At 41.5% G+C, this 27,610-nt stretch overlaps 1 protein-coding gene across 3 annotated transcripts in view; it reads left to right on the forward strand.

The window, feature by feature from the left end:
• Positions 1-388: 388 nt before the first annotated feature.
• The window catches only part of pknox2 (pbx/knotted 1 homeobox 2), a 474,673-nt gene continuing 447,451 nt past the window's right edge, over positions 389-27,610 (forward strand). The window contains exon 1 of one of the 3 annotated variants that reach the window (XM_073029725.1): positions 389-460. The gene's annotated coding sequence lies outside the window, so the exon portion shown is untranslated. Of the gene's footprint in view, positions 461-1,813; positions 2,130-27,610 lie in introns of those variants that run through there. The other 2 variants (XM_073029722.1, XM_073029723.1) reach the window with 2 other exon arrangements.

Consider the following 27,610-nt stretch of genomic DNA (forward strand, 5'->3'; position numbering starts at 1 on the left):
AAGCTGGGGCCCTAAGTGCATTAACATGTCACAAATTCTTCAAAATTTCACAGTTATGAATATTAATTATTTAGAACGGAAGCTCTTGTGTGATGATTGAGTGACAGAGCTGTTACCCAATCATAGCAGACACCTGAGGAGGTGGGGTTAATTTGAACCAAAGGGTAGCCCGAGTGGCTGCACTGTGGGAAGCGGTGGGCTAGACGACATAATTGGCCGTCCCCTTTCCCTGTCTCTTGGACACACCTCCTTCCACTGGAGGCGGTGCAAACCCCAAGAACGTCCAATCACCGTGCGACATTTCCTTCCCGCTCGTATTGGATGCTGAGCAGGTAGCCAATGAAGACAAAGAGGCGGGTTGAGGGGGAGAGTCCGGGGCGTGTTGACGTCATTAGGATGTATCGATGTGAGCGCGTGGCGGCGCCGCGGTGGTGTCAGTCTGATGAAGATTGGCATGAAGGTAAGCTGTCATTCACAGGGAGACAGAGTAACCGCGGTGCAACAGTGTATCACGGGGCAATACAGTGTAATCAGCGGCGCACACGGATACATTGCACACTGTGGCTGCAAATGCTGCTGCAGCCGCTTCATTCAGTCAGTCATTGTCCCAACCGGAAGAAAAGACGCACGTTTAGATTGCTGTGTGTTTTGCTTCTCCCCTCTGCATTTTCCACCTCTCTTCTCTCCACCTCTTTTCCTTCCTCTCTCTCTCTTAGATTTTACAGCTGATGGGGGGTGGTTGTGGCGGAGAAAGTAGCTGCATTGTTAAGCGATGAGCGGGTAGCCGTTCTGTTTGCTTATGGAATCCCGTAGTTTTCCACATAGCTGTCTGACAATTGCATCGTCCTGGGCACTCAAATCTCAACTTCTAAACATTTTCTACTTTTTTTTTGTAAACAGGGCAACTAATGGATGATATATTTTAAGGAATTTTCTGAGTGTATTTTGTAATGTTTTGATATAACACGTTTTGTTTTGTAAGTCTTTCATAACAAATGCACTTTCTAGATGTTAAAAGCGAGGAGATTCATTTCCGCAACGAAGGAATAAGCTTCGATTTAGCCTCTATTCGGTTTATCTCTTTACCGCCACCTCGACTCCTTTTTTTCTTTGATACAACTATTGACCTGATGTACTTTTCGTGTTTCTCCCACACCCCTCCCCCTCTTGTATCACGAAGAGCCTGGTACTAATTAAAAGGGACACTTGCTCAGTTACAGTTCATTTAATTTGTTATTGTCAGCGCTTAAAGTTCAGCTTTGCAAAATATTTTTTTTCTTTTCGAATGTAGTGTTCTAAGTACTTCTGAACAGACTTTGAGGCTGTGATATTTTGAACTATGCCGACAGTCCTCAGGTTTTGTATTCCTGGATTTTAAATGTTACCCTTTTTTGTTTGTTGTGCTGGTAGATCAAGGGGGAAATTTAGTACATGCTACTTTTCGGCTATTTCATTTGTCTTTAGTGTTTCATTCAATCCATTAGTATAGTACGAATGTTGCGACGTTTTTTATGATCTCATATTTACTCCATTGTAATATTACTGAGGAAATCGAGAAGGAAAGGAAACATTTGGTTTCTCAGATATTTTGCATTATGGATAAGAGGAATGGTTTATTTTGGCTTGTATTCTATCGTTAAATTCATTTTAATTTGATGCACGGACTACATTTAAACCATCAATTGAGAGGCAAGAAACCCGATTTCGATCTTCTCGCGATTCAATGTACAAACCCCTTCGCAATTCGGTTTCCAAAATCTGCTCGTATCTTTAACATTTGGCTTTTTTTTTGGAGGAAAAAAGCGTGCAGCCCTTTGCAATCAAGCGTATACTTTAATTTGCCAGAACGAGCTCCGGTTGTTGACTTAGATTCTTAACAATGTCTTCCCTTTAAGAATACAGCATATATCCTGTCACAGATGTGCTTCCAGGATCGCGTCTCCGATCAGTAGGGTTATGGAATTAACCGGCCAGTTGCGGCTGTGTCCACTACAGGCCAGTCCCACCAAATGCAGAACTAATTTCTTAAGAATTTTTATGTTGCTGTCAGGGTTATGCTGGGATTGCAATGATATCTATGGAATGGGAGTAAACGGGAGCGCCGTAGTGGAATTCTGTACAGGAATCAGGTATGGATTTGGGCAATTAAACTGTTCGGTTGATATTTAAAACAGAAGTACACGCTTTTTTCTTGCTCCTCTCGTGAGTTGTAAATTAAAATCCTGTCAGTGTGTTTGCGTTCCATTGAAGCAAGTTTGCTGTGCAATTCCACTTCTGTGTTTTGTTGTTGCTAGGCATGTTTGTGCGATAATTCCAGCTGTGCTTCTGTCTGCCACTCTGATCCTGGGTCATCCCATGGCTCGGAATCTTTTTACGCGTAGGAATTAAGGAACTACAATCAAGAAAGAATGTATATTTCTACAAACGTTAACTCAGCACCGGCGATTAAATTAACTCTTAATTTATATTGAAACATCACCTAGAAGGAATTTGAGGGAATCAGTATTGCATTTAGATAAGGTGAATTAAAATTTCAACTTTGGCTTACAATTTTTTTTGTTGTACAGTGAGACGCTTGTTCAGTTGGAATGCAAATCATTCTTTCTCATTTTGTGTGTCGATGTTTTGCGTCATTTTTTTAACGAACAATTTGTAATCAGTTTTTCCCAGTGCGCTGGCCAGGACATCGTCAAGTTTGCAACTACTTCAAATCTGAAGAGCTTCTATATAAACTTCATGTTCTAATTTCTTCTCTATATTTTGTTTTGTGTTTATAGAAATTTGAGTGTTAAACCACTAGCTGAATTATTGAACTGTTTTAAATAAATATTAGGGGTAACGAAAGATGCACAACGTGAGAAAAATGTTATGTTTTGTCAGCCACTATCTTGAAAAGGATTTTAGCAATGAAAAGTAGAAATGGCGTGGCAACCGCCAAAAGGATGATTTAAAAAAAAGAAAACAGAAGTTGCCTTTAAATATGTTTCATTTTGTTTTAAACGGCGTGGGGAGATTTTGAGTATGGCATTCTGGTTGTGAGGTAGGAATGGATCTATAAGAGAAGTTAATTAACCTAAAACATTGGAATGAATTGCAGAATCATTCTGTTAGTGTCCAATCCCATAATTCCTGTGCAGTTTATTTATGCCTTGACTGGAATAAATCTTTTCCACGTTTTGGAGATAATTGGAGCTTGTTTACTTCGTTTTTAAAAACAACACATTCTGAAGTAGTGAATGTTAACTGCACGATGCATTTAAGGAGAAACTGGATTAGAGTAAAAGGAAAATCATAGAGCAGTGGGGTGAGGATGCTTCAAGGGAACGTAAACAGCAACTTCGACTTCTGTTTACATAGGCAGGACACCAGTACATGTTTGCCCTGTGTGTAGCTCAGACTGACATGTTCTCTGCAGCTTTTTTTAAAACATGATAATTCAGTGATCATTTTCAATGGTAGTCGTTCAGGAGCTGTGACTAAGCTCTTTGATTGGCTGGATGATTTTCGATTTTGTAAACTTTTTCAGGGAGAATGTTGTTGAAGTAGCCGAGCACAAAGAACAGTGCCGGTCAAGCTGATGGTGCCTTATTTTTGAAGAGTTGGCGTGTCCTGTGGTAGGGTTGAAAGCCTACCTGGGTTGAATTGCTCTTAGCTTTCAATGTGAACTAGATGAATATGGGGGTACAGAGAACATTCTGTGGTATTCCAAAGGTTATTTATTTAGAGATACAATACGGAACAGGCTCTTCCGGCCCAGTGAGCCACATTGCCCAGCAACCCACCTATTTAACCCTAGTCTAATCACAGGACAATTTACAATGACCAATTAACCTACCAACTGGCACATCTTTGGGAGCAACCAGAGGGAATCGGCGCGGTTGTGGGGAGAGCATACCAACTGTGCAGGAATTGAACTCTGAACTCCAATGCCCTGAACTGTAATACACTACCGTGGTGCCTGTTATGCCTGAGGGTCCTGCTTAATGCCAGCTGTTCAGCAAAGTGCTGTTAGATATTTCTTAGTTTGCATACAACTTTTTCTCTTGTATCTTTCAAAGCGACATTTCAAAAAAGTCTTTTTATTTTTGTTCTGTATGGCATAATTTTTAAAAAAAGCTAAGTTGCTGTACATCAGAAACTTTTTGAATTATTAATTGTTTGAAGTTTTGGGGCTTGTTGGTAAATTTTGGCTTGGATATTATGCTATATTTAACAAAAAGGTTCCATTTTCATTTTATTTCATACTATGGCTCCATTGTCTGTATTGACATATAATTCAGCTGGTTCCTGTCTCTCATCCATTCTCCCCTCTTCCCATGCCAAATCTTGTCTGGATAAATTTCAGCTCCCTTTTTATCCATCTTCCCTCTAAATCTTACGTATTATTGAATCTTCACTACTTGTCCTTGGGAATGCACTCCAGACCTTCATTGCTCACTGTGTAACATAAATTTTCCTCAAGTCACTCTTTTTTTGGGTTGCTTGCCGTCTGCCTTTTTGATCAGTGTGCCAAAAGAAAGAATTTTTTAAAAAATCTACCTTTTTTGTGTGCTTCATGATTTTAAATATCTCTTTTGAAGATAGCAACCTGATGTTTGAAGTGCTAGTAGATACTTTGTCTCCATTCTTATCTATCACAGTGTTGTCACATAACTCAATTCCTTCATCCCTCCAATCATTTTAGTAAATCTCTTTTACACTACCTCTTAAAGACTTTATATCTTTCATCAAATGTGGCATCCAGACTGTGGACTATGCTGTGGACTCCATCCATGACTATGCTAAAGTTTCAAGGTTCAAGGTACATTTATTCTCAAAGTACGTATGCAGTATGCAACTCTGGAGATTCGTCTTCTCCAGATAGCCACGAAAAAAGACCATGGAAGCTGTTCAAATGAAAAGCATCAAGCCCCCATGCACAAGGAAAAAACAAATTGCGCAAATGGCAGCAAGAACATCAACCTCCCCACCATGCGCAAAAAAACATCGCACAAGCGGCAACAGGGACATAACATCCCCCCCCACCCCCCCCCCCAGCGCAAAAAACAAATTGAGCATTTGGCAACAAGTTCATCAGAACTTTTTTGCTCTTGTATTTCTAAATCCCAGGTTCCAAAATGTTTTTTTGAACTGGCTGCTTTGGCTCTTTAATTGAACCATGATCTTTCTGTTCTTGTATCTTTTCAATATGTGACCTCCAACTTCTATTTCCTCTTATTCTTTACACCAAATATAACACCATGTATCCTGGCATTAAATTTCATCTGCCTCTTATCTGCCCATTCCATCAGCCCGAGTATATCTTCTTTAAGTCTGTTACTATTCTCCACCTAATCCCTCGTGGCTCCAGGAGTGGGCCAACTGCAGATCTGGAGATTGTGTGCTGTAATCCAAATCCAAGTCATTAATATACGTGGAGACAAGCTGTGGTTCTGGTACCGATCCCCAATGGACGCTACATACTTCTGTCCAAAGTAACTAAAGCAACCTTTTTCTGCTACTATTATCAACTTCTTTGCCAAATTTCTATGACGTTTCGTGTTCATTGTAATTTGCTGCAGAGACTGGTTGTTCAGCCATGACTGATCTAGATACTGAGGCCATCATGTTAAATCAAAGAATTGTAGGTGTTGGATATTTGAAGTAAAAGTGTTCACAATGTTCAGCATAATTGTTAGGCCAGGCTGTGACTTTTAGAGAGGAAAAGGCAGTTAACATTTTTGATTAATCGGAATTGTACTTAACCCAATAAAGACATGGGCAATATAAAGAACAAGCCTTTTGTTTTTGTTCTGAAAATCCATTTAAGATGAAAAGGCACTTTCTGTGATAAGCTATTCAAATCAGTTTTCTTTTAGAACATAAAAAGGGAATTTCCAGCTCAGAACATAAAATTGTTCTGAGGCGGGAAATATAGACTAAAACAAATCCTGGAAATACTCAGTAAGCCAGGCAGCATCTGTGGCTAGAGATATAGAATTAATATTTCAGGTTGATGACCTTTCATCAGTCTTGAAACATTGTCTCTGGCACTTTCTCTTTCCACAGGTACGACCTGCAAAGTTGAGTGCTCATCGTTTTCTGTTTAATTATGTGAACTTGTAAACTTCACTGTTCTTCAATATCCCTTTCCTTCTCTTTTTCAACCTCCTGCCCCCAAGCCTCTCCTACTCCTAGCAAATTTGTATTGAAACTGGGGTCTCTGTGCATCTGAAAAGCATTGTAAATTCATAATATGTTTAATATCATAGCTTGGGGAAGTAGAAAAAGATTGGAACACCTTAATTATCTGTATTTGTTATTTAAATAAACCAATAACACCTGATGTGGTTTTCAAATTTCAAATTCAAATTTGAGACAGTGGCACAGTTACACATTTTCAGAGAGCTGTGAACTTGCACCCCAGGGTCCCTGTGGACATACAGTTAGAGAGCAACACAGTGTGGAAACAGGCTCTCCAGCCCAACCTGTCAGTGCTGATGAAAGATAGATAGATAGATAGATACTTTATTCATCCCCATGGGGAAATTCAACTTTTTTTCCAATGTCCCACACACTTGTTGTAGCAAAACTAATTACATACAATACTTAACTCAGTAAAAAAATATGATATGCATCTAAATCACTATCTCAAAAAGCATTAATAATAGCTTTTAAAAAGTTCTTAAGTCCTGGCGGTAGAATTGTAAAGTCTAATGGCATTGGGGAGTATTGACCTCTTCATCCTGTCTGAGGAGCATTGCATCGATAGTAACCTGTCACTGAAACTGCTTCTCTGTCTCTGGATGGTGCTCACCAAGCAAGTCCCATTTACCTGTGTTTGGCCCACAACACCCTAAATCTTTCCTATCCTTGGACCTGCCCAAAACACTTAAAAATATTTTTATTGTACCTGCCTCAACCACTTCCTCTGGTAGCTTATTCCATATATACCCCTCAGGTCCATTTTTACATCTTCACCTATCCCACTTTAATCTAATTTTTGATTTGCTTTCTTCTGGGGAAGAAGAATATGTGGATTTGCCCTATCTCTGCCCCTTATGATTTTATACACCTCTTTGAGGTCACCCCTCAGTCTCCTATACTCAAAGGAATAAAGTATTAGCCTGCCCAACCTCCCCCTTAAACTCAGGCTCTCGAACATCAAAGCTCCTAAGACTCCTGCTGTTTCCTGTATCCGCCTGGCCAATACAGTATTAGACAACTGAAGCCCACACTCATTTCGATTAAATTCCACCTGCTGTCGCTCTGCAACTTTCCAGTTGTTCTACAGTACTGTGCAGAAGTCTTAGGCACATATCTATATTTAGGGTGCCTAAGACTTTTGCACATCACTATAGTAATTTTATATATTTCACTGTACTGTTGACACAAGAAAAAAATTCTTGATGTGAGTGATGATAAACCTGATTCTGATATTGGTCTCTGTTGTTGTCTGAGATTGGGAAGGGGACAAGGAGATGGGAATTATGGATGGGGGAAGGGAGTGGGAAGCACCAGACAGACATTCTGTGATGATCTATAAACCAGTTGTTTGGAATCAAATGACCTTGCCTGATGTCTCAGGGCTGGGTGTGTCTGCACCCCTGCTGCTCCCATCCCTGGCTCTCCTCTGACACCTGTCCCACACCTCTCTCGCAGTGCTCCACCCTCACCATTCCCAACATCCTTTGCTCCCACCAGATTTACACAGCTTGCTCTCTGCTCCATGTTGACAAATACAGTACTGTGCATATATATACTGTATATGCTTGTGCCTATACTTTTGCTAGGTACTGTATGTCACTCTGTATCCTTGGGCAAAATCCTCACTATCTCCACCAATCATGGTAGCATCAGCAATATATTCTGATGTTTCAGTTAACTGCATAAATATCCAGTATGTGAGAGCACCTTGGGATAACCATCCCATCCCTGTGTTCACCTCTCCAATGTCTTGCTCTTTATTTGAGCTTTGCTCTAGTGCATACTCTGAGAAAGTTGCACATTGGAATTCAGTCTTGTCCAATCCTAGCATCAATGCCCTCTTATAATTTATTTCCTAGTATTCAGCCCTTCGCCTTAATACCCTACCAAATGATGACACTGAAATTAAAAAAATAGCAGAAATCACACTAAATATTTCTCCATCCTTCCTAGAAGAAAGTTGACGACTTGTTTGTCTGTTCAGGGTTTTGGAGGTCATCCTTGCATCACCTACCTCACCCAGAATTGTTGCTAAACCTGAGCTCCCAGGTAGTCAGTGCTGTTAGCTTACACGATCCTATCTTTTACTTGTGTCTATAAACACTTATGGGAATTCCATTTGACTGAAGTGAGCTTGCTGATTTTTAAACATAGATCAGTATTCTTGTCTTCGTCTATTGCTCTACTCAAACTGAGGCTTAGTATATGTTCAACTGCCACAAGTTTGGTTCAACATCCAAAATAAATCAGATTGGGATCTGCATTTTGTGGTGAATGGAGTCATAGAAATCTACAACACATTACAGGCCCCTCAGCCCACAATATTGTGCCCACCATGTCCTTCCCATTTCATTCAATTGACTGCAAGATTAGGCACAAAATGGAACTTGCTCCACACCACCCCACCACACTCATCCCTCAAGGTGCTTCCTTATAGTGTCAATTTTCTATTTTCTCTACCAAGACACCGGAGAAGATTTTCCCCTGGTAAGTAATAATCCGTAGTGGTCTAAAATTTATTAAATTGTCATGAGGGAGAACACTTTTCAACTTGCATGATAACTGAATGCAGATAACCAGAGAAACAATCCTCCCCATTAGTGTGGTAGACAGTTACAAAAAAAAGAAATATTTCATAAAAGAGATAATTTCAGGAGGAAATCTTCAGACAGAACATAACCCAATTTCTATATGCTAAATGTGATGCAGCATTTTCTTTTGGAGAAGGAAGTCGGAGGATCAGAATGGGAGTGCGGCGGGAGCCAGTTTGATTTTTTCTTCCTCTCATCGGAGTTAAGAGAGGCGGGACTGCACAGGCGTGTGACGTCGGGCAGTGAAGCAGGGAAGATTTAAAAAGGACACAGCCTTATACAGCGGGCAGCGTCGTTTGCGGTCAGCAGAGTGTAGGCTTAAGGGCTTTGGCTCAACGGGCCTAGGCGGAAGCAGGCGAGGCAAGATAAGTTTAGGTTTCAGTTTTTCCTGTTATTTGAGGAAAGTGGAAGTATGAGTGTGAGGGCAGCTTGTTGTTCTCGGTGTCGGATGTGGGAGGTCCTAGTCTCCTGGATGTCCACATCTGCGCCAGGTGCGCCGAGCTGCCGATATCCTGAAGTGGGAGGGTGAGGAACCAGAGGTCATGGTACATATAGGTACCAATGACATAGGTAGGAAAAGGGAAGAGGTCCTGAAAGGAGAATATAGGGAGTTAGGAAGGCAGTTGAGAAGAAGGACCGCAAAGGTAGTAATCTCGGGATTACTACCTGTGCCATGTGACAGTGAGAGTAGGAATGGAATGAGGTGGAGGATAAATGCATGGCTGAGGGATTGGAGCAGGGGGCAGGGATTCAAGTGTCTGGATCATTGGGACCTCTTTTGGGGCAGGTGTGACATGTACAAAAAGGATGGGTTACACTTGAATCCTAGGGGGACCAATATCCTGGCGGGAAGGTTTAATAGAGCAGTTAGGGAGGGTTTAAACTAATTTGGCAGGGGGATGGGAACCAGAATGATGGAGTGGAGGAGAGGGAAAACAAATAGATCTAAGGTAGTGAGCAGTAAGGATGTCAGGAAGGACAGGCTGGTGATGGAGCAAATTTGCAGCCATTGGGATGAGTTGCAGTGCAATCAATGCAAAAAGTACCAAATACTGGACTTAAGGTGTTATACTTAAATGCACGCAGCATAAGGAATAAGGTGGATGATCTTGTTGTACAGTTACAGATTGGCAGGTATGATATTGTGGCCATCACTGAGACATGGCTAAGTGATGCATGTCTCTGAGAGCTGAACGTCCAAGGATACACGGTGTATCGGAAGGATAGGCAGGTAGGTAGAGGGTGTGGCATGGCTTTAATGGTAAGAAATGAAAATAAATCATTAGAAAAAGTTGACATAGAACTGGAAGGTACAGAATCTTTATGGGTTGAGCTAAGAAATCGCAGGGGTAAAAGGACCCTGATGGCAGTTATCTACAGGCCTCCAAACAGCTGCAGTGATGTGGACTACAAATTACAACAGGAAATAGAAAAGGCTTGCCAGAAGGGCAGTGTTACGATAATTGTGGGGGATTTTAACATGCGAGTGGATTGGGAAAACCCGGTCGGCACTGGATCTCAAGAGAGAGAATTTGTAGAATGTCTACGAGATGGTTTTTTAGAACAGCTTGTTGTTGAGCCCACTAGGGGATCGGCTGTACTGGATTGGGTATTGTGTAATGAACCAGAGGTGATTAGAGAGATGGAAGTGATCACAACATGATTGAGTTCACTGTGAAATTTGAGAAAGAGAAGCCAAAATCCGATGTGTCGGTATTTCAGTGGAGTAAAGGAAATGACAGTGGCATGAGAGAGGAACTGGCCAAGGTTGACTGGAAAGGGACACTAGCGGGAAGGATGGCAGAGCAGCAGTGGCTGGAGTTTATGCGAGAAGTGAGGAAGGTGCAAGACAGATATATTCCAAAGAAGAAGTTTTCAAATGGAAAAAGGATGCAACCGTGGCTGACAAGAGAAGTCAAAGCCAAAGTAAAACCAAAGCAGAGGGCATACAAGGAAGCAAAAATTAGTAGGAAGACAGAGCATTGGGAAGTTTTTAAAAACTTACAAAAGGAAACTAAGAAGGTCATTAAGAGGGAAAAGATGACCTATGAAAGGAAGCTAGCAAATAATATCAAAGGGGATACTAAAAGCTTTTTCAAGTATATAAAGAGTAAAAGACAGGTGAGAGTAGATATAGGACCGATAGAAAATGATGCTGGAGAAATTGTAATGGGAGATAAGGAGATGGCGGAGGAACTGAACGAGTATTTTGCATCAGTCTTCACTGAGGAAGACATCAGCAATATACTGGACATTCAAGGGTGTCAGGGAAGAGAAATATGCGCAGTCACAATTACGACAAAGAAAGTACTCAGGAAGCTGAATAGTCTAAGGGTAGATAAATCTCCTGGACCTGATGGAATACACCCTCGTGTTCTGAAGGAAGTAGCAATGGAGATTGTGGAGGCATTAACAATGATCTTTCAAAAGTCGATAGATTCTGGCCTGGTTCCGGAGGACTGGAAGATTGTAAATGTCACTCCACTATTTAAGAAGGGGGCAAGGAAGCAAATAGGAAATTATAGACCTGTTAGCTTGATATCGGTGGTTGGGAAGTTGTTGGAGTTGATTGTCAAGGATGAGGTTATGGAGTACCTGGAGGCATATGACAAGATAGGCAGAACTCAGCATAGTTTCCTTAAAGGAAAATCCTGCCTGACAAACCTAGTGCAATTTTTTGAGGAAATTACAAGTAGGCTAGACAAGGGAGATGCAGTGGATGTTGTGTATTTGGATTTTCAGAAGGCTTTTGACAATGTGCCGCACATGAGGCTGCTAAACAAGATAAGAGCCCATGGAATTACGGGAAAGTTACATACGTGGATAGAGCGTTGGTTGATTGGCAGGAAACAGAGAGTGGGAATAAAGGGATCCCATTCTGGTTGGCTGCCGGTTACCATTGGTGTCCCACAGGGGTCCGTGTTGGGGCTGCTTCTTTTTACGTTGTATATCAATGATTTGGATTATGGAATAGCTGGCTTTGTGGCTAAGTTTGCTGATGATACAAAGATAGGTGGAGGGGCCGGTAGTGCTGAGGAAACAGAGAGTCTGTAGAAAGACTTGGATAGATTGGGGGAATGGGCAAAGAAGTGGCAAATGAATTACAATGTCGGAAAGTGTACGGTCATGCACTTTTGTAGAAGAAATAAACGGGCAGACTATTATTTAAATGGGGAGAGAATTCAAAGTTCTGAGATGCAATGGGACTTGGGAGTCCTCGTACAGGATACCCTTAAGGTTAACCTCCAGGTTGAGTCGGTGGTGAAGAAGGCGAATGTAATGTTGGCATTCATTTCTAGAGGAATAGAGTATAGGAGCAGGGATGTGATGTTGAGGCTCTATAAAGCACTGGTAAGACCTCACTTGGAATACTGTGAGCAGTTTTGGGCTCCTTATTTAAGAAAGGATGTGCTGACATTGGAGAGGGTTCAGAGAAGATTCACTAGAATGATTCCAGGAATGAGAGGGTTAACATATGAGGAACGTTTGACTGCTCTTGGACTGTACTCCTTGGAGTTTAGAAGAATGAGGGGGGACCTCATAGAAACATTTTGAATGTTGAAAGGCATGGACAGAGTGGATGTGGCAAAGTTGTTTCCCATGGTGGGGAAGTCTAGTACGAGAGGACATGACTTGAGGATTTCAGGGCGCCCATTCAGAACAGAGAGGCGAAAGATTTTTTTTAGCCAGAGGGTGGTGAATCAATGGAATTTGTTGCCACGGGCGGCAGTGGAGGCCAAGTCATTGGGTGTATTTAAGGCAGAGATTGATAGGTATCTGAGTAGTCAGGGCATCAAAGGTTATAGTGAGAAGGCGTGGGAGTGGGACTAAAGGGGGGAATGGATCAGCTCATGATAGAATGGCAGAGCAGACTCGATGGGCCAAATGGCTGACTTCTGCTCCTTTGTCTTATGGTCTTATGTTTTAAAATTGTTTTTGTTTGAATTTTTGTTTTCATTCCAATTTTCTACAATAATTTCATCTTTCCTGGCCTTCAACCCATATTAATTAGATGTTGCAGAATATTTTATAATCTTTATGACATGTTGGTCTGTCTTTATGATAATATTATACTAGCATCACTTTCATTTTTATGTTGCATTTTACAATGAAAACATTTCACAGCTTAATCAGGCAAAACTTGACACTGACCAAAGTTAGGATAGATGATCGACTGCTTTAAGCTGCATTTTAAGCGAAAGAGATTAAGTGCATCAAGAAATGAAATTCAGTTTGGGGCATGGGCAGCTAAAAGTATGACTGTTCCTGTTGATGTGAGGCTGGGAGGTGGCATTGGCTGCTGTTGAAAGAATGATTCTTGATTATATGGTTGAAGGAGATTGCAGAAATGGGATTTATCATTATCTTAGTCTCAAAATTCAATGTAAATTTATTATCAAAGTGCATATGCTGTTTGTCACCATATACTACCCTGAGATTCCTTTTCTTGCAGGCTCTCACAGTAGAACAAAGAAAAACAATAGAATCAATGAAAACCTACACAAAACCAAAGACTGACAAACAGCCAACCTGCAAAAGAAGACAAACTGCAAATGCAAAAAAAAACAAATACATAAATAAACAACAGTGAGAACAGGAGTTGTAGAGTCAAGTCAAGTCACTTTTTATTGTCATTTCGACCATAACTGCTGGTACAGTACATAGTAAAAATGAGACAACGTCTTTCAGGACCATGGTGTTACATGACACAGTACAAAAACTAGACTGAGCTACGTAAAAAACAACACAGAAAAAAACTACACTAGACTACAGACCTACCCAGGACTGCATAAAGTGCACAAAACAGTGCAGGCATTACAATAAATAATAAACAAGACAATAGGGTAGTAAGGTGTCAGTCCAGGCTCTGGGTATTGAGGAGTCTGATAGCTTGGGTGAAGAAACTGTTACATAGTCTGATCATGAGAGCCCGAATTCTCCGGTGCCTTTTCCCAAACGGCAGGAGGGAGAAGAGTTTGTATGAGGGGTGCGTGGGGTCCTTCATAATGCTGTTTACTTTGCAGATGCAGCGTGTAGTGTAAATGTCCGTAATGGCGGGAAGAGAGACCCCGATGATCTTCTCAGCTGACCTCACTATCCGCTGCAGGGTCTTGCAATCCAAGATGGTGCAATTTCTGAACCAGGCAGTGATGCAGCTGCTCAGGATGCTCTCAATACAACCCCTGTAGAATGTGATGAGGATGGGGGCGGGTGGGAGATGGACTTTCCTCAGCCTTTGCAGCAAGTAGAGACGCTGCTGGGCTTTCTTTACTATGGAGCTGGTGTTGAGGGACCAGGTGAGATTCTCCGCCAGGTGAAAACCAAGAAATTTGGTGCTCTTAACGATCTCTACCGAGGAGCCGTCGATTTCAAGCCGTCCTTGAAAGTGAATCCATAGGTTGTTGAATCAGGTCAGTGTTGAGGTGAATGAAGATATCCATACTGGTTCAGGTGCTAGATAGTTGAATGTTAATAACTATTCCTGAACCTGGTGGTGTGGGACCTGAGGCTCCTGTACCTCCTTCCCGACGGCAGCAGTGAGAAAAGAGCACGGCCTGGATGGTGGCGGTCCTTGATGATGGATACTGCTTTCTTGTGGTATTGCACCTGCAGATGTGCTCAATGGTGGGGTGTATCCAACACTTTTTGTAGTCTTGTCCGTTCTTAAGCATTGGTGTTTCCATACCAGGACATGATGCAACCAGTCAGGATACTGTCCACTGTGTATCTATAGAAGTTTGTCAAGGTTTTAGTTGACATGCTGATCTGTGCAAACTTCTGAGAATGTAGAGGTGCTGCTGTGCCTACTTTTCAGTAACATATACAGCATGTGCAGGTCCCATGATATATCTTGTGATAATGCCAAGGAATTTAAAGTTACTAACTCACTCCACTTCGGATCCTCTAATGACTCAAGGACTCCCCCGGTTTCTTCCTTCTGTAGTCAATAATCACCTCTGGTTTTGCTGGTGTTGAATGAGAAGTTGTTGTCGTGTCGCAATTCAACCACAATTTCTATGTGCCAATTTGTCATCGCCTTTGATTTGGCCAACAACAGTGTCGTCAGCAAACTTACATTTGGCAGCGGAGCTGTGCTTAGCTGCTCAGTCAGAGGTATAAAGCTAATAGGGTAAGGTGCTAAGCATACAGCCCTGTGGTGCACCTGTGCTGACGGTGGTTATGGAGGAGACGTTGCCAATCAGAACTGACTGGGAGGTATCAAGTCTAGGTCTTGGGGCTTACTGATAGAAAGGATGATAATATTAACTGCAGAGCTGTAGTCACTGAAGAGCATCCTGATGCACATATGCAGCTTTATTGTCCTGAGCTGAGCAAACAACCAATGAAATGGCATCTTGCTGTTGACCTGTTGTGACGGTTTGCAAATTGGAGTGGATCCAAGTCACTCATTGGGCAGGAGTTGATGTGCTCCATAACCAACCTCTGAAAGCACTTCATCACAGTGGGCGTAAATGCTACTGGAAGATAGACATTGACGCAGTTTACCACGCTGTTCTTGGGTACTATTATGAATGAAGCCTGCTCAAAGCAGGCGGGTACCTCTAATGCTGAAGCATGAGGTTAACAATATCAGTAAACATTGCAGCCAGTTAATTAGCACAGGTCTTGGCCAGACGCTTTCCATGGGTTCAAAGAAGGATACTCTTACGTCGACCTCAGAGACTGTAATCACAGGGTAGTGAGAGGCTATGGGAGCTCATGGAGTTAGAAGTTTTCAAGTTCGTATGCAATACTTCCCCCAATCTTCATTACTTTCAAGCCAATAAGAAATTACCTTTTTTTTTTGTGGGGAAAAAGTTCATTGGAAAAATATTACCTATTTATTTTTCCTCTTTCCTTTTTCAGCTTTAGAGCCATAGAAAAACACAGCACAGAAATGGGCCCCTTTGGCCCATCTAGCCATGCTGAACCATTTAAACTACCTACTCCCATCGACCTGCACCGGGACCATAACCCTCCATACCCTACCATCCATGTACCTATCCAAACTTCTCTTGAGCATTGAAATTGAGCTCACATGCACCACTTGTGCAGGTAGCTCGTTCCACACTCTCACCATCCTCTTGAGTGAAGAGGTTTCCCCTCATATTCCCCTTAAACTTCTCACCTTTCACCCTTAACCCATGACATCTGGTTGTAGTCCCACCCAACCGCAGTGGAAAAAGCCTGCTTGCATTTACCCTATCTCGATCCCTCATAGTTTTGTATACCTCTATCAAATCTCTTCTCAATCTTTTACGTTCTCAGGAATAAAGTCCTAACCCTGTCTTTCCTTATAACTCAGATCCTCCAGACCTGGCCAGGTTAATTATTCCTTTTTAAGACCAAAGGTGTTTCTATCTCTCCAGCTGGAATGAGAGCTCTCTCGGGGGACTTGAAAAATGTGGCAGCAGTTTCCAAACTTGACATTTCACTAAGAAACGGGGAATATAGGGTCCCTTCATGTTATTTGTGACCTTACTTGCGGAAATCGCAAACATATTTCAAAAACATTTTTCATAATAGTTATCAGAATAACAAAATGTTTCATGGTATTATTGATGAGATATACATTATATTCCATTAAGTTAATTGTGGGTAACGCTGGGGAGAATATTTGAAGAAATGAAAGGATTATAGGCTGTAGAGCTATAGGAAAAACATCTCTGACTTGCAGACAAATCATCTTACGATTCTCAGGAATGGAACCCTTATGTAACCCAAGGACTGCCCGTACTGTCTCGATGGTGAGCAGCTGTGGAGCAGTAGGAGTTGAGTTTTCTTTTTGGGATGAATAGCTGTTCAGAATATTGAATGCAATTTTTGTTTTTGCCTAATAATATTTTTGGTTGGCATGCCTTCAAAGTATTTTCTCTTTGAGACTGATCTGTACTTTCAGCTGATTTATTACATGACATGTTCACATCAAGGCAGTCTTTCAGCCCACTCGGCTGAAGTATGTGCTGAGATCCCACAGCTTTTCCCCCATCACCTCATCTAATCTTTTCTATAAAGTGTTTATTGCTTTCACAACCTTCCTGTAAATCCATTCCCTTTGATGAGATATTTACAGATCCTCCTAACACTGGATTTTAAATTTACCTTTTTACCAGTTGAATCATTTGTCATGCCGTCATACAAGAAAGATTCCGTATCATTTGTTTTCTTTTGTTTTCCACATTGGTTTTACAGTCATTTTCTTTTAAGGAGGTAAGCTGAGATGTCTCCAGTGTTCACCCTGTTCAATCTTTTAAAACATTTTGAAGTAATAAGGTTAGTCTTAACTAACTGGAAAGTAAAGCTCTCTTGACACTTGCCTTATTGAGTGTAAGTTGTTCAAGATTAAAGCTTCAACATTGCTCCCGGTTCAGATACTAAAAAAATTGTAAGATGAAGTTTTATATGGGTATTACCCACATAAACTTAGCCTTGATAGAGGACCTGTGATCATCAGTGTCCTTGTTCCACTTAGTACAGTAGCGATCTTTGTTGCCTGTCTGCTTGAGATTGTGAACTTCCTATTGTGAAGTGTATAGTTTTGTCTTATGGACCAGTAATGAGAATGCAATTATTTAAACCTTTTTTATGGGAGTTTTCATCCGTTCAGCTCGACCTGAGTTCTGCAGAGATCTCAGAGATGGAAGCGCCATCTTGAACCCACTTCACTCAGCAAAATGGTCATAATGCAAATATAGTACATGAATTAAAGATGTTTCTTTGTGTAGCGAGTTGGGAGTATAGTGGAAATACAATATGTATACTGTTTCGCAGTAAGACAAACGGAAGTGTACGGTATGCAGGCCATCCTTGGGTTAAGAACACTCTACTTTTAGACAGCGATGAGCTCCCACCATATTAAATTCAAAATTCTGACAGGCTTACATATATTTGTTCTTCTGAACGGCAGAGCTAGTTTCTTCCCTCTCTCCACCTTTTGTAATTGTTCTTTATCATCAAACCTGTGTGGTTTTGACGTCATTCATTTCAATATTGTGGAGTTAAGGTGACCAAATCAAGTGATTTTGGTTTTGGGCCAACTCAAAACGGAACCTATTCATTATCTTGGACAGGCCAGTATATCAATGCTGAAATAAAAGGCTTGGTTGTATTGGGGATCAAGTGCCATTTTTCAAACACTTTTATTAAGTTTGAAGGAAAATAATTTGTTAAACGTGCACTGTCCTCCAGCACTGGGAGTTTTGCACTTGTTAGCCGTGTTCTCAGTGGCTGGGATATATCAGTCACGACACACGTGTGAGGACTTGGTGTACTTCATGTCAAATAATGTGACCTGGGCAACATGTACCCCTTCAACTACTCTCATTAAAACAGGTAATTTTGCTGGTCCCATTTTGATTTGTGCATTTTTACTGTTAGTGTCTTGCATTGCAGCAGATTTCGGTTCCAAATTGTTGGCATCAGCTTTGGGCTATCCAGAGGTTCTGAAAAGCAGTGGGGAAATGCAAATTCCTTTTCTCTTTTTTTTTGTATATAATGTATCATTGTGAAATGTTTTATTTGGGCAACATCAATACTGACTGAGTGACTTCAAGCACAGTGTGAGTTGTCAAACTTGAACAGAGATTGCGTACTGTAGATCTTGACCATTTGTAGATCTTTGTAAAAATGCTCTTCTGTTTCCTACATATGTAGGTGTGTATTCTAACTTAATGCCAGGATTTAGTATTTTCAGCTATTGTTGGAATAAATTTATACTGTGTCTACATTATTTTGTTCAACTTATAAGCTGTACGTTTCTAGAGCTGAAATCATATCTGAATGTTGACTTTTGCTTCTCTTTCCTTCCCTTTAGCTGGCTTGGAAACAGCCTAGGAGGCCCTACTGAAATGTGTTTCATAATTTGTGTCCCGTTCATCTTTGTTTGCCACACTGAACATGGTGATCGATCATAGATGAGCAGCCTTTATAACCATATAACAATTACAGCACGGAAACAGGCCATCTTGGCCCTTCTAGTCCATGCCGAACGCTTACTCTCACCTAGTCCCACCGGTCCGCACTCAGCCACAACCCTCCATTCCTTTCCTGTCCATATACCTATCCAATTTTACTTTAAATGACAATACCGAGCCTGCCTCTTCCACTTCTGCTGAAAGCTCGTTCCACACAGCTACCACTTTCTGAGTAAAGAAATTCCCTCCTCGTGTTACCCCTAAACTTTTGCCCCTGAACTCTCAGCTCATGTCCTCTTGTTTGAATCTCCCCTACTCTCAATGGAAAAAGCCTATCCATGTCAACTCTATCTATCCTCCTCATAATTTTAAATACCTCTATCAAGTCTCCCCTCAATCTTCTACGCTCCAAAGAATAAAGACCTAACTTGTTCAATCTTTCCCTGTAACTTAGGTGCTGAAACCCAAGTAACATTCTAGTAAATCTTCTCTGTACTCTCTCTATTTTGTTGACATCTTTCCTCTAATTCGGTGACCAGAACTGTACACAATACTCCAAATTCGGCCTTAGCAATGCTTTGTACAATTTTAACATTACATCCCAACTCCTATACTCAATGCTCTGATTTATAAAGGCCAGCATACCAAAAGCTTTCTTCACCACCCTATCCACATGAGATTCCACCTTCAGGGAACTATGCACCATTATTCCTAGATCATTCTGTTCTACTGCTTTCTTCAATGCCCTACCATTTACCATGTATGTCCTGTTTGGATTATTCCTACCAAAATATATCACCTCACACTTATCAGCATTAAACTCCATCTGCCATCATTCAGCCCACTCTTCTAACTGGCCTAAATCTCTCTGCAAGCTTTGAAAACCTACTGCATTATCCACAACGTCACCTACTTTGGGAGGCCTTTCATCCACTTGTTCCACATTTATTCATCTTCTCCCTTGTTTTCAACGCAATGTGTGGCCGTAGGTCCTCAGACACAAAGACAGGCTTGATCAGGAATGCTGAGTAATGGCTTTGACTTGAAAACAAGGTCTGCCATATTCCACAGAGCATGAGCCATGAGATGCCAGCAACAGTCCTTGCACATTTCTTTCACATACTTCCACAGTTCCTGTAGAGTGGGCCACATAGCAGCTGGCGTGACAGAGAGAATGACAGGCAAATGGATTAATGCTGTGGGTATCTAAACTCTGGCTCATTACTATCATGTTTACTCGGTAAGCTTCATGCAGGCAAGGAATTTCGTTGTACCCTAGTGTATAAGACAATAACCAAATTTGAATCTGAATCTGCTCACCAACAATGGAAAGTTAAATAAGTCACCTATATAGAAGGAGCCAGATGCCTTCAATGCTGGGGAGATTTATAGGTAATACAGAGAAGAATGCCCTAATTTTCCAGTTAAAACCTGCTTCAGTGTTTGAGGCCTGCGCCTGTCCAGGGTTTTATAAATGCAATCAGATTTCCCAAATGATATTTTTTTAATGGTGTGTGTGTTCAGTGGGTTCAGAATTTGGTACATTGAAGTAGCACTGTACAGGATCTGTACATTGAAGTGGCAGCAAGAATTTTGACCACAGTCTTTTGCTTCAGCTTGAGCGTGGCTTAAATCCCAGTATTTGGGCAGCCTTGATCTGGGCTGACAATCCAGTACACCACTCAAGGAGTACTTCCTGATGGTAGTGACGCATGCTCTAAGCCATCAATGCTGGCATTCAGTTTGACTCTCTCAGATATCAAATGTGAGCTAATCCTTTCCTTGCCCTCACTCAGAAGCAAAGTCTTTCTGATGAGATTTTTCAAAAAGTCTGTTTTCCTTTCAATGCAGGTGATAGACGGAATTGCAAGACTTTTCTTTCTTTGCAAGTATCAGTTACTTTGTCCCAAGGAACTTTTTTTTATTAGATGTTTGGAAATCTGTTCTTGAGGACTATCATCTACTGGCAAAATAGCACTGGGGAGTCAGTTCATCCTTCTGACTGCGTCTGAAATCTGTTGGAATTCAGTGCAGAGATGGACGGTCTTAGTTTTGTATTGATATGGTTTTTTTGGCAAGCGTCTGCATTCCTCCAGATAAATATAGAATCTGATCCCAAGGCAAGTGCTTTAAACTCTGGGTTACTGACATACTGTATACTCTTATATTGTCTGCTCTTCTGATATACAGTTCAAAACTTTATTTGTCTTACTGAAATTACTGCAGATGGAAATGTTAAAAGTTACATCTGCTAATTATAATGCTTAAACAGTAGTGACAATTTTGGGGGGAAAAAAATCAATTGTTTCTGCTTAAAAGAGGAAGGAGTTGCAAATTAATTAAAGCATGCAAAAATCAACGACCCCAATGTGAAATGCCATTTGCCACCACCACTCCTCCACAATGCACCAAGTTCAATAAATCCGATACTTTTACATTTGGTTATTCTTTTATCTACCTCGACAGGGCCATATACTGTTCAGGATGTTTTCTATCTGTTCCATTGTTGAAGGCTCATATCACTGTGTGTGTAAATCTGGATAATTTAGTTGCTACCCATCCTACAGAAATATTTCCTTGTGAGATTGGTTCAATACATTCTCTAAAGTTTCAGTGCAGCTTTAATGTACGATGAAGGGAAGGTCCCGTAGTCTAAAGTAAAACTGATAGGTTATCTGTCGTATCTGCTATGATGACAGACTTGTGCAGTTCTTATGTGAACGACACAAAGAAATCTGTGCAGGTGAGTTTTTCAAAGTGGAAAAGCTGTTGCACTAGGGCATTTCCACTCTCTTGACCTCGGAAATCTGGGTTCATAAGTATGAGTAGTCATCGCAACCGGAGTCTTTCTTGGTTGCAGTGGACGACCATAACTTCTGTGCCCTGTCATGCCTTTCCTAACCATGGAGCGTTACAGAACCGCCTTCCTTGCTGTTGGATAACACTGTTGACCTTGTCCATCCAGTCTGCTGGAGATGACTTTGCGTGCTAGGGTACGAGGCCTGCCAGTTACCCTCACCTGTTTTAAGTCACCTGTCGAAGCATTGCACTGGGGTGTGACCGCTGTCACATACAAGCAGCTACTTGGAGCCACAGGTGAGAGCTGAGTGGTGGGGACCAAAGGTGAGTGAGCTGCCCCAGAATGGACATGACAACACTTGCACCAGAGGTGCTACCCCTCCCTGGATACCCCATATAAAAATGGTGGCCGATTAACTTGGTTGATCTTCACTGTGGTAGAGCTGATTTTCCACTGAAGGAACAGTCGAAATGTATAGGATATTTACTTCCAAATTGTGTGTGTGTGTGTGTGTGTGTGTGTGTGTGTGTGCATTATATACATATTTTGTTCCGTTGAAAAGAGATCAGCTTGGAGGGGGAGTGGAAGCTGGATTTGTTCGAGGTTATGTCTTTATCCAATCTTTCTTTAAATTTTCTAACTTCCATAAACTGTGCACAGGAGCTGCAGTAACTGAAGCCAGGCATTGACTACACATTTTTATCTCCTGACAGTGTTGTTTTCTTTAATAGTTGTGTGCTATGGGAGCTGGTTGGAACAGCGAAAGAATTGTGCTGTTTCCAGACTCAGCACGGCGGACCTAGACTTCTAACAGCTTGGAGGCACTGCTGGAGATGGAGAGTGTTTGCTGGAATATCCACTGTCAGATTCTTGATCCATGTGATGTGCAGATGTTCACCTTAAAGGTGTAACATTTAACAGTCTTCTACTCAGCAAGTCTTGATACAAAGCTTTTTTTTGTTTGAGTATATCATACCAATTCTATTGCCTAAGCACTTTATTTTTACAGAAAATCCACTTTCTCTTCTTTAAGGGCTGTTGAACATCATCTTTGTTAGGAGTTTGAGGAGATTTGCTATGTCACCAAAGACTCCAGCAAATTTCTACAGATGTACTGTGGAAAGCCTTTCTGACTGGTTGCATCACTGTCTGGTTATGGGGGTGTCGGGGCCTACTATGCAGGATCAAAAATAAGCTGCAGAGAGTTGTAAAATTAGTCTGCCCCATCATGGGTACTAGCCTCTGTAGAATCCAGGACATCTTCAAAGAGCAATGCCTCAAAAAGGCGGTGTCCATCATTAAGGATCCCCATCACTCAGGACATGCCCTGTTCTCATTGCTACCATCAAGGAGGAGGTGCAGAAGCCTGAAGGCACACACTCAACAATTCAAGAACAGCTTCTTTCCTTCTGCCATCCGATTTCTGAATGGGCACTGAAACCATGAACACTACTTCACTACTTTTTTAATTTCTAATTTTTGCACTACATATTTAATTTAACTTATACTTACTGTAATTTACAGTGTTTATTATGGATTGCAATGTACTGCTGCCGCATAAGAACAAATTTCATGACATATGCTGGTGATATTAAACCTGATTCTGATTCTAATTGTGATTTATTATCATATTTTACACAGTTTTCTGTATAAGATCTTTGTGGAGGGTGTTGTAACGATCAGTCAGGGATTTCTAAAGTGATTTGGAAGCCTTTTGAGAGAATAATTTTCAGGGCAATGGGTAAAGGGCAGGAAATGTGATGAGAATTGCTTCTACTAGGGTCTGGCGTGCTCTAGATGGGCCAAGTAGCTCCTTCCTTTGTCTTAATTTTGTGAGAAGCCATACTATGGTAGCTAGTGACAATTGGATAACTTTTTTTCAGTCAGATCACCTGCTGGCTATATAAAATGGGTTTTCATTGACTCACTAGGATACCACTTGTTATTCTGCCACAAATTCAATAGCTTTCCTTCTTAAAACTGAAATAATATAAGCACATTGTTGAATGGCTATCATCTTTTCCAATGCATTCACCCTCATGCGTGAATCTCTTTAATTGGGTTTCTTTTCTTGTCACAACACTATCGCGGATCACTGCATCAGTTTTCTTTTTCATCTGACCTGTTCACCATTTCTTAGAAGGGCTCCCTGTTGTTCAAAGTTCAAAGTCAAGTTATTGTCAAAGAACATATATATACCATACACAACCCTGAGATTCATTTTCTTGTGGGCATACTCAATAAATCTATCATAGAATAATAACCATAATAGAATCAATGAAAGACTGCACCAACTTCGGTGTTCGACCAGCGTGCAAAAGACAACAAACTGTAAATACAAAAAGAAAGAAATACATAATAATACACAAATAAGCAATAAATATTGAGAACATGAAATGAAGAATTCTTGCAAGTGAGTCCATAGGTTGTGGGAACATTTAATGAAGGGGCAAGTGAAGCTGAGTGAAATTATCCCTTTGGTTCAAGAACCTGATAGTTGAGGGGTAATAACTGAACCTGGTGGTGTGAGACCTGCGGCTTCGGTACCTTCTTCCTGATGGCAGTAGCGAGAAGAGAGAATGACCCTGATGATGGATGCTGCTTTCCTGCGACAACGCTTCATGTGGACGTGCTCAATAGTGGGGAAGGCTTTACCTGTGATGGACTGGGCCATATCCCTACTTTTCTGTAAGATTTTATGTTCAAGGACATTGGTGTTTCCATACCAGGCTGCGATGCAGCCAGTCAGTATACTCTCCATCACACATCTATAGGAGTTTCTTAAAGTTTTAGATGTCATGCCGAATCTTCACAAACTCTTAAGAAAGTAGAGGTGCTGCTGTGCTTTCTTCGTAATTGCGTTTACGTGCTGGGCCCAGGACAGGTCCTCCGAAATAATAAGACTGAGGAGCTTAAAGTTGCTGACCCTCTTCACCTCTGATCCTCCGATGAGGACTGGTTTATGGACCTCCAATTTCTCCTCCTGAAGTCAATAATCAACTGCTTGGTCTTGCATTGAGTAAGAATTTGTTGTTATGGCACCACTCATCCAGATTTTCAATCTCCCTCCGACATGCTGGTTCATCACCACCTTTGATTTGGCCTATGACAGTGGTGTCATCAGCAAACTGGAATATGGCATTGGAGCTGTGCTTAGCCTCACAGTGATAAGTGTAAAGTGAGTAGAGCAGGGGGCTAAGCACACAGCCTTGTGGTGCACCTGTGCTGATGGTGATTGTGGAGGAGATGTTGCCAATCCAAACTGACTGGGGTCTGCAAGTGAAGAAATTGAGGATCCAATTGCACAAGGAGGTATTGAGGCCAATGTCTTGAAGCTATTGATTAGTTTTAAGGGGATGATGGTGTAGAATGCTGAGCTGCAGTCAATTAAAAGCATCCTGATGCATGCATGTTTGTTGAGCAGATGTTCCAGGGTTGAGTGAAGAGCCAATGAGATAACATATGCTGAGGTCTTTTTGCTCTGGTAAGCAAATTAGAGTGGATCCAAGTCGCTTCTCAGGCTAAAGATGATATGTTTCATCACCAGCCTCTCAATGTTGACTCCCACCCTGTGGTGCTTTCTCCATCAATAGTGCCTCTATATTCTTGTTGAATTAAAGCCAGATTCTAATGTTCCTCATATGAAAAAGACCTGTGCTTTTTTTTAATCCCCAGGGTGGCAATGGCTAATACGAGAGGGCATAATTTTAAGGTGATTAGAGGAAAGTATCGGGTGCATGTCAGAGGCAGGTTTTTTGCACAGAGTGGTGTGTGTGTGGAACACATCGCCAGGGGTGCTAGTAGAGGCAGATACATCAAGGGCATGCAGGAAAAATCGAGGGCCAAGTGAGAGGGAAGTGTTGGATTGATGTTAACATAGAAAACTTATAGCACAATACAGGCCCTTTGGCCCATAACGCTGTGCCGAAAATGTACTTACTTTAGAAATTACCCGGGGTTACCCATAGCCCTCTATTTTTCTAAGCTCCATGTAACTATCCAGGAGTCTCTTAAAAGACCCTATTGTATCCACCTCCACCACCGTCGCCGGCAGCCCATTCCACGCACTCACCACTCTGTGCATAAAAAAAATTTACCCCGACATCTCTTCTGTACCTACTTCCAAGCACCATAAAACTGCCCTCTCGTGTTAGCCATTTCAGCCTTGGAAAAAAACCTCTGGCTATCCACACGATCAATGCCTCTCATCATCTTGTACACCTCTATTGGGTCACCATGCATCCTCCGTCGCTCCAAGGAGAAAAGGCCGAGTTCACTCAACCTATTCTCATAAGGCATGCTCCCCAATCCAGGCAACATCCTTGTAAATCTCCTCTGCACCCTTTCTATAGGTTAAAGTAGGTTTTAAAAAAAAGTCAGCATAACATCATGGGCTGAAGGTCCTGGACTGTGTTGTATATTATGTATATCACTGCTTGCACTGCTTGTTCAGGTTTTCTACAGAAATGGGTCAGGTTGGGTCAATGAGTCTTAGCATGCAACCTCTGTTCATGGCTTTACTATGATGCTGTCCCGAAAGGTCCACTGCCCTTTAGTTAAATATCCACGCCTTCGTCTTTGACTGCTAGTGCCAAATCTGTCTGATAGCTAGACTTGACTATAAGTCCTTCTGAACCTTTGTTGCATGTTGAAGCAGATACCTCTGGGCTGAATATTCTTGATGAGATCCTCTATTCTGTTCCTTCTCTTGAAAGATATTTGCAGGCTGTTCTTCCCCCCTCCCCTGGCCCAAAGTAAAAACATGTTCCATTTGTACAGACGTTCATGAGTGAATTTTTGTCTGTAAATTGGAAACTACACAAAAAGTCACTCAATATGGCACCATACCTCTGGAGAGGGATTTCCAGCTTTTTTATGCCATGGGCCAATGGCATAAGCAAAGGGTCCGTGGACCCCAGGTTGGGAACTCCTGCTCTATAGTATTGCAATGAATGGCATCAAACTCCCAAGTAAAAACAATTACTGAAAGCAATGGGAGAGAGAAATCTACTGGTACGGCTCACAGGAATAAGCATATATACGTCTGCTGGATTCTTGAATTTCATAATATACTGGGAGCTCGTTCGTATGTCAGCTGTTGGTAACCCATGAAGTCACTCATCCTTCATGCTCTAAACATTAGCCCTTCCAAATCCTTGTGTATGCACCTACTGTACCTTGTGGCTTGCACAACTGTCCTTGACGTCATCTGATGCCAAGGTTTTCATGATTTTGCTGTTCTTTTAATCCCTTATAATCTATAACCTGAACTAGCTCAAGAACATCTCTTGAATCCTTTGTCTACTAAGTAATTGTTTCTCTGGCTGTTCTGTTGTGCAACATCTCTCTTCCTACTTTGCTGTCTAGCATTAAGCTAGACCCAAAATCCTTCCACCTTTCAACTCTAAGTAACACGCACAAACTGGAGGAACTAATCAGGCTAGGCAGCACCTATGGAAAAGAGTACAATTGACGTTTCAAGTCGAGACCCGTCAGCTGCACCCACTTTGATTTACTTGGATTTCCAGCAGCTGCAGATTTTCTCATTTCTGATTGGTTCACCTTTCAACTTTGCCCACTTATTTTAAGCCCCTGTTTAACAAACCAAGCTCCTTCGATTTTGCTTCTAAATGGCATCTGCAAAGTCCTTTTGGACTTCTTTTTGTTTCCAGTGCAGTTACATAAATTAGCTAATATTGGTCCATCCATTTTTTTTCATTCAAATTGTCCCAATCAGCGATTGCCCAGTTATTTCTGGAAGTTGACCTGACTCTGGTTTTGTATCAACATAAACTGAAACACAATTTTCCGCAGGCTGTTAGATCACACAAAATACCCTAAATTCCAAGTAGCCATTGTTCACATGTACCAAGTCTCAAAGGCAGTCTATCGCAGGAGAGACGGCAACTCAGTGTTTCTTCTCCTTTCTAAGTGTACTTAAGCCACGTTCCCTAATGGTGCTTCAGTACAGATTTAAATTCACAGGTTAAAGCCAGGCCAATTTCTCCCGTGTTTGGGGCAATTAAATTGCTTGAGTGGAGGGTAATTTCACTGGGAGAAGTTTTGTTTTCTCTGCTTTGGTTCAATTGGTTGGTGTATGGATTGCAAACAAAGGATTG

The sequence above is a fragment of the Hemitrygon akajei genome, chromosome 26 (genome assembly GCF_048418815.1).
Source record: "Hemitrygon akajei chromosome 26, sHemAka1.3, whole genome shotgun sequence".
In the NCBI taxonomy this organism is placed as follows: Eukaryota; Metazoa; Chordata; class Chondrichthyes; order Myliobatiformes; family Dasyatidae; genus Hemitrygon; species Hemitrygon akajei.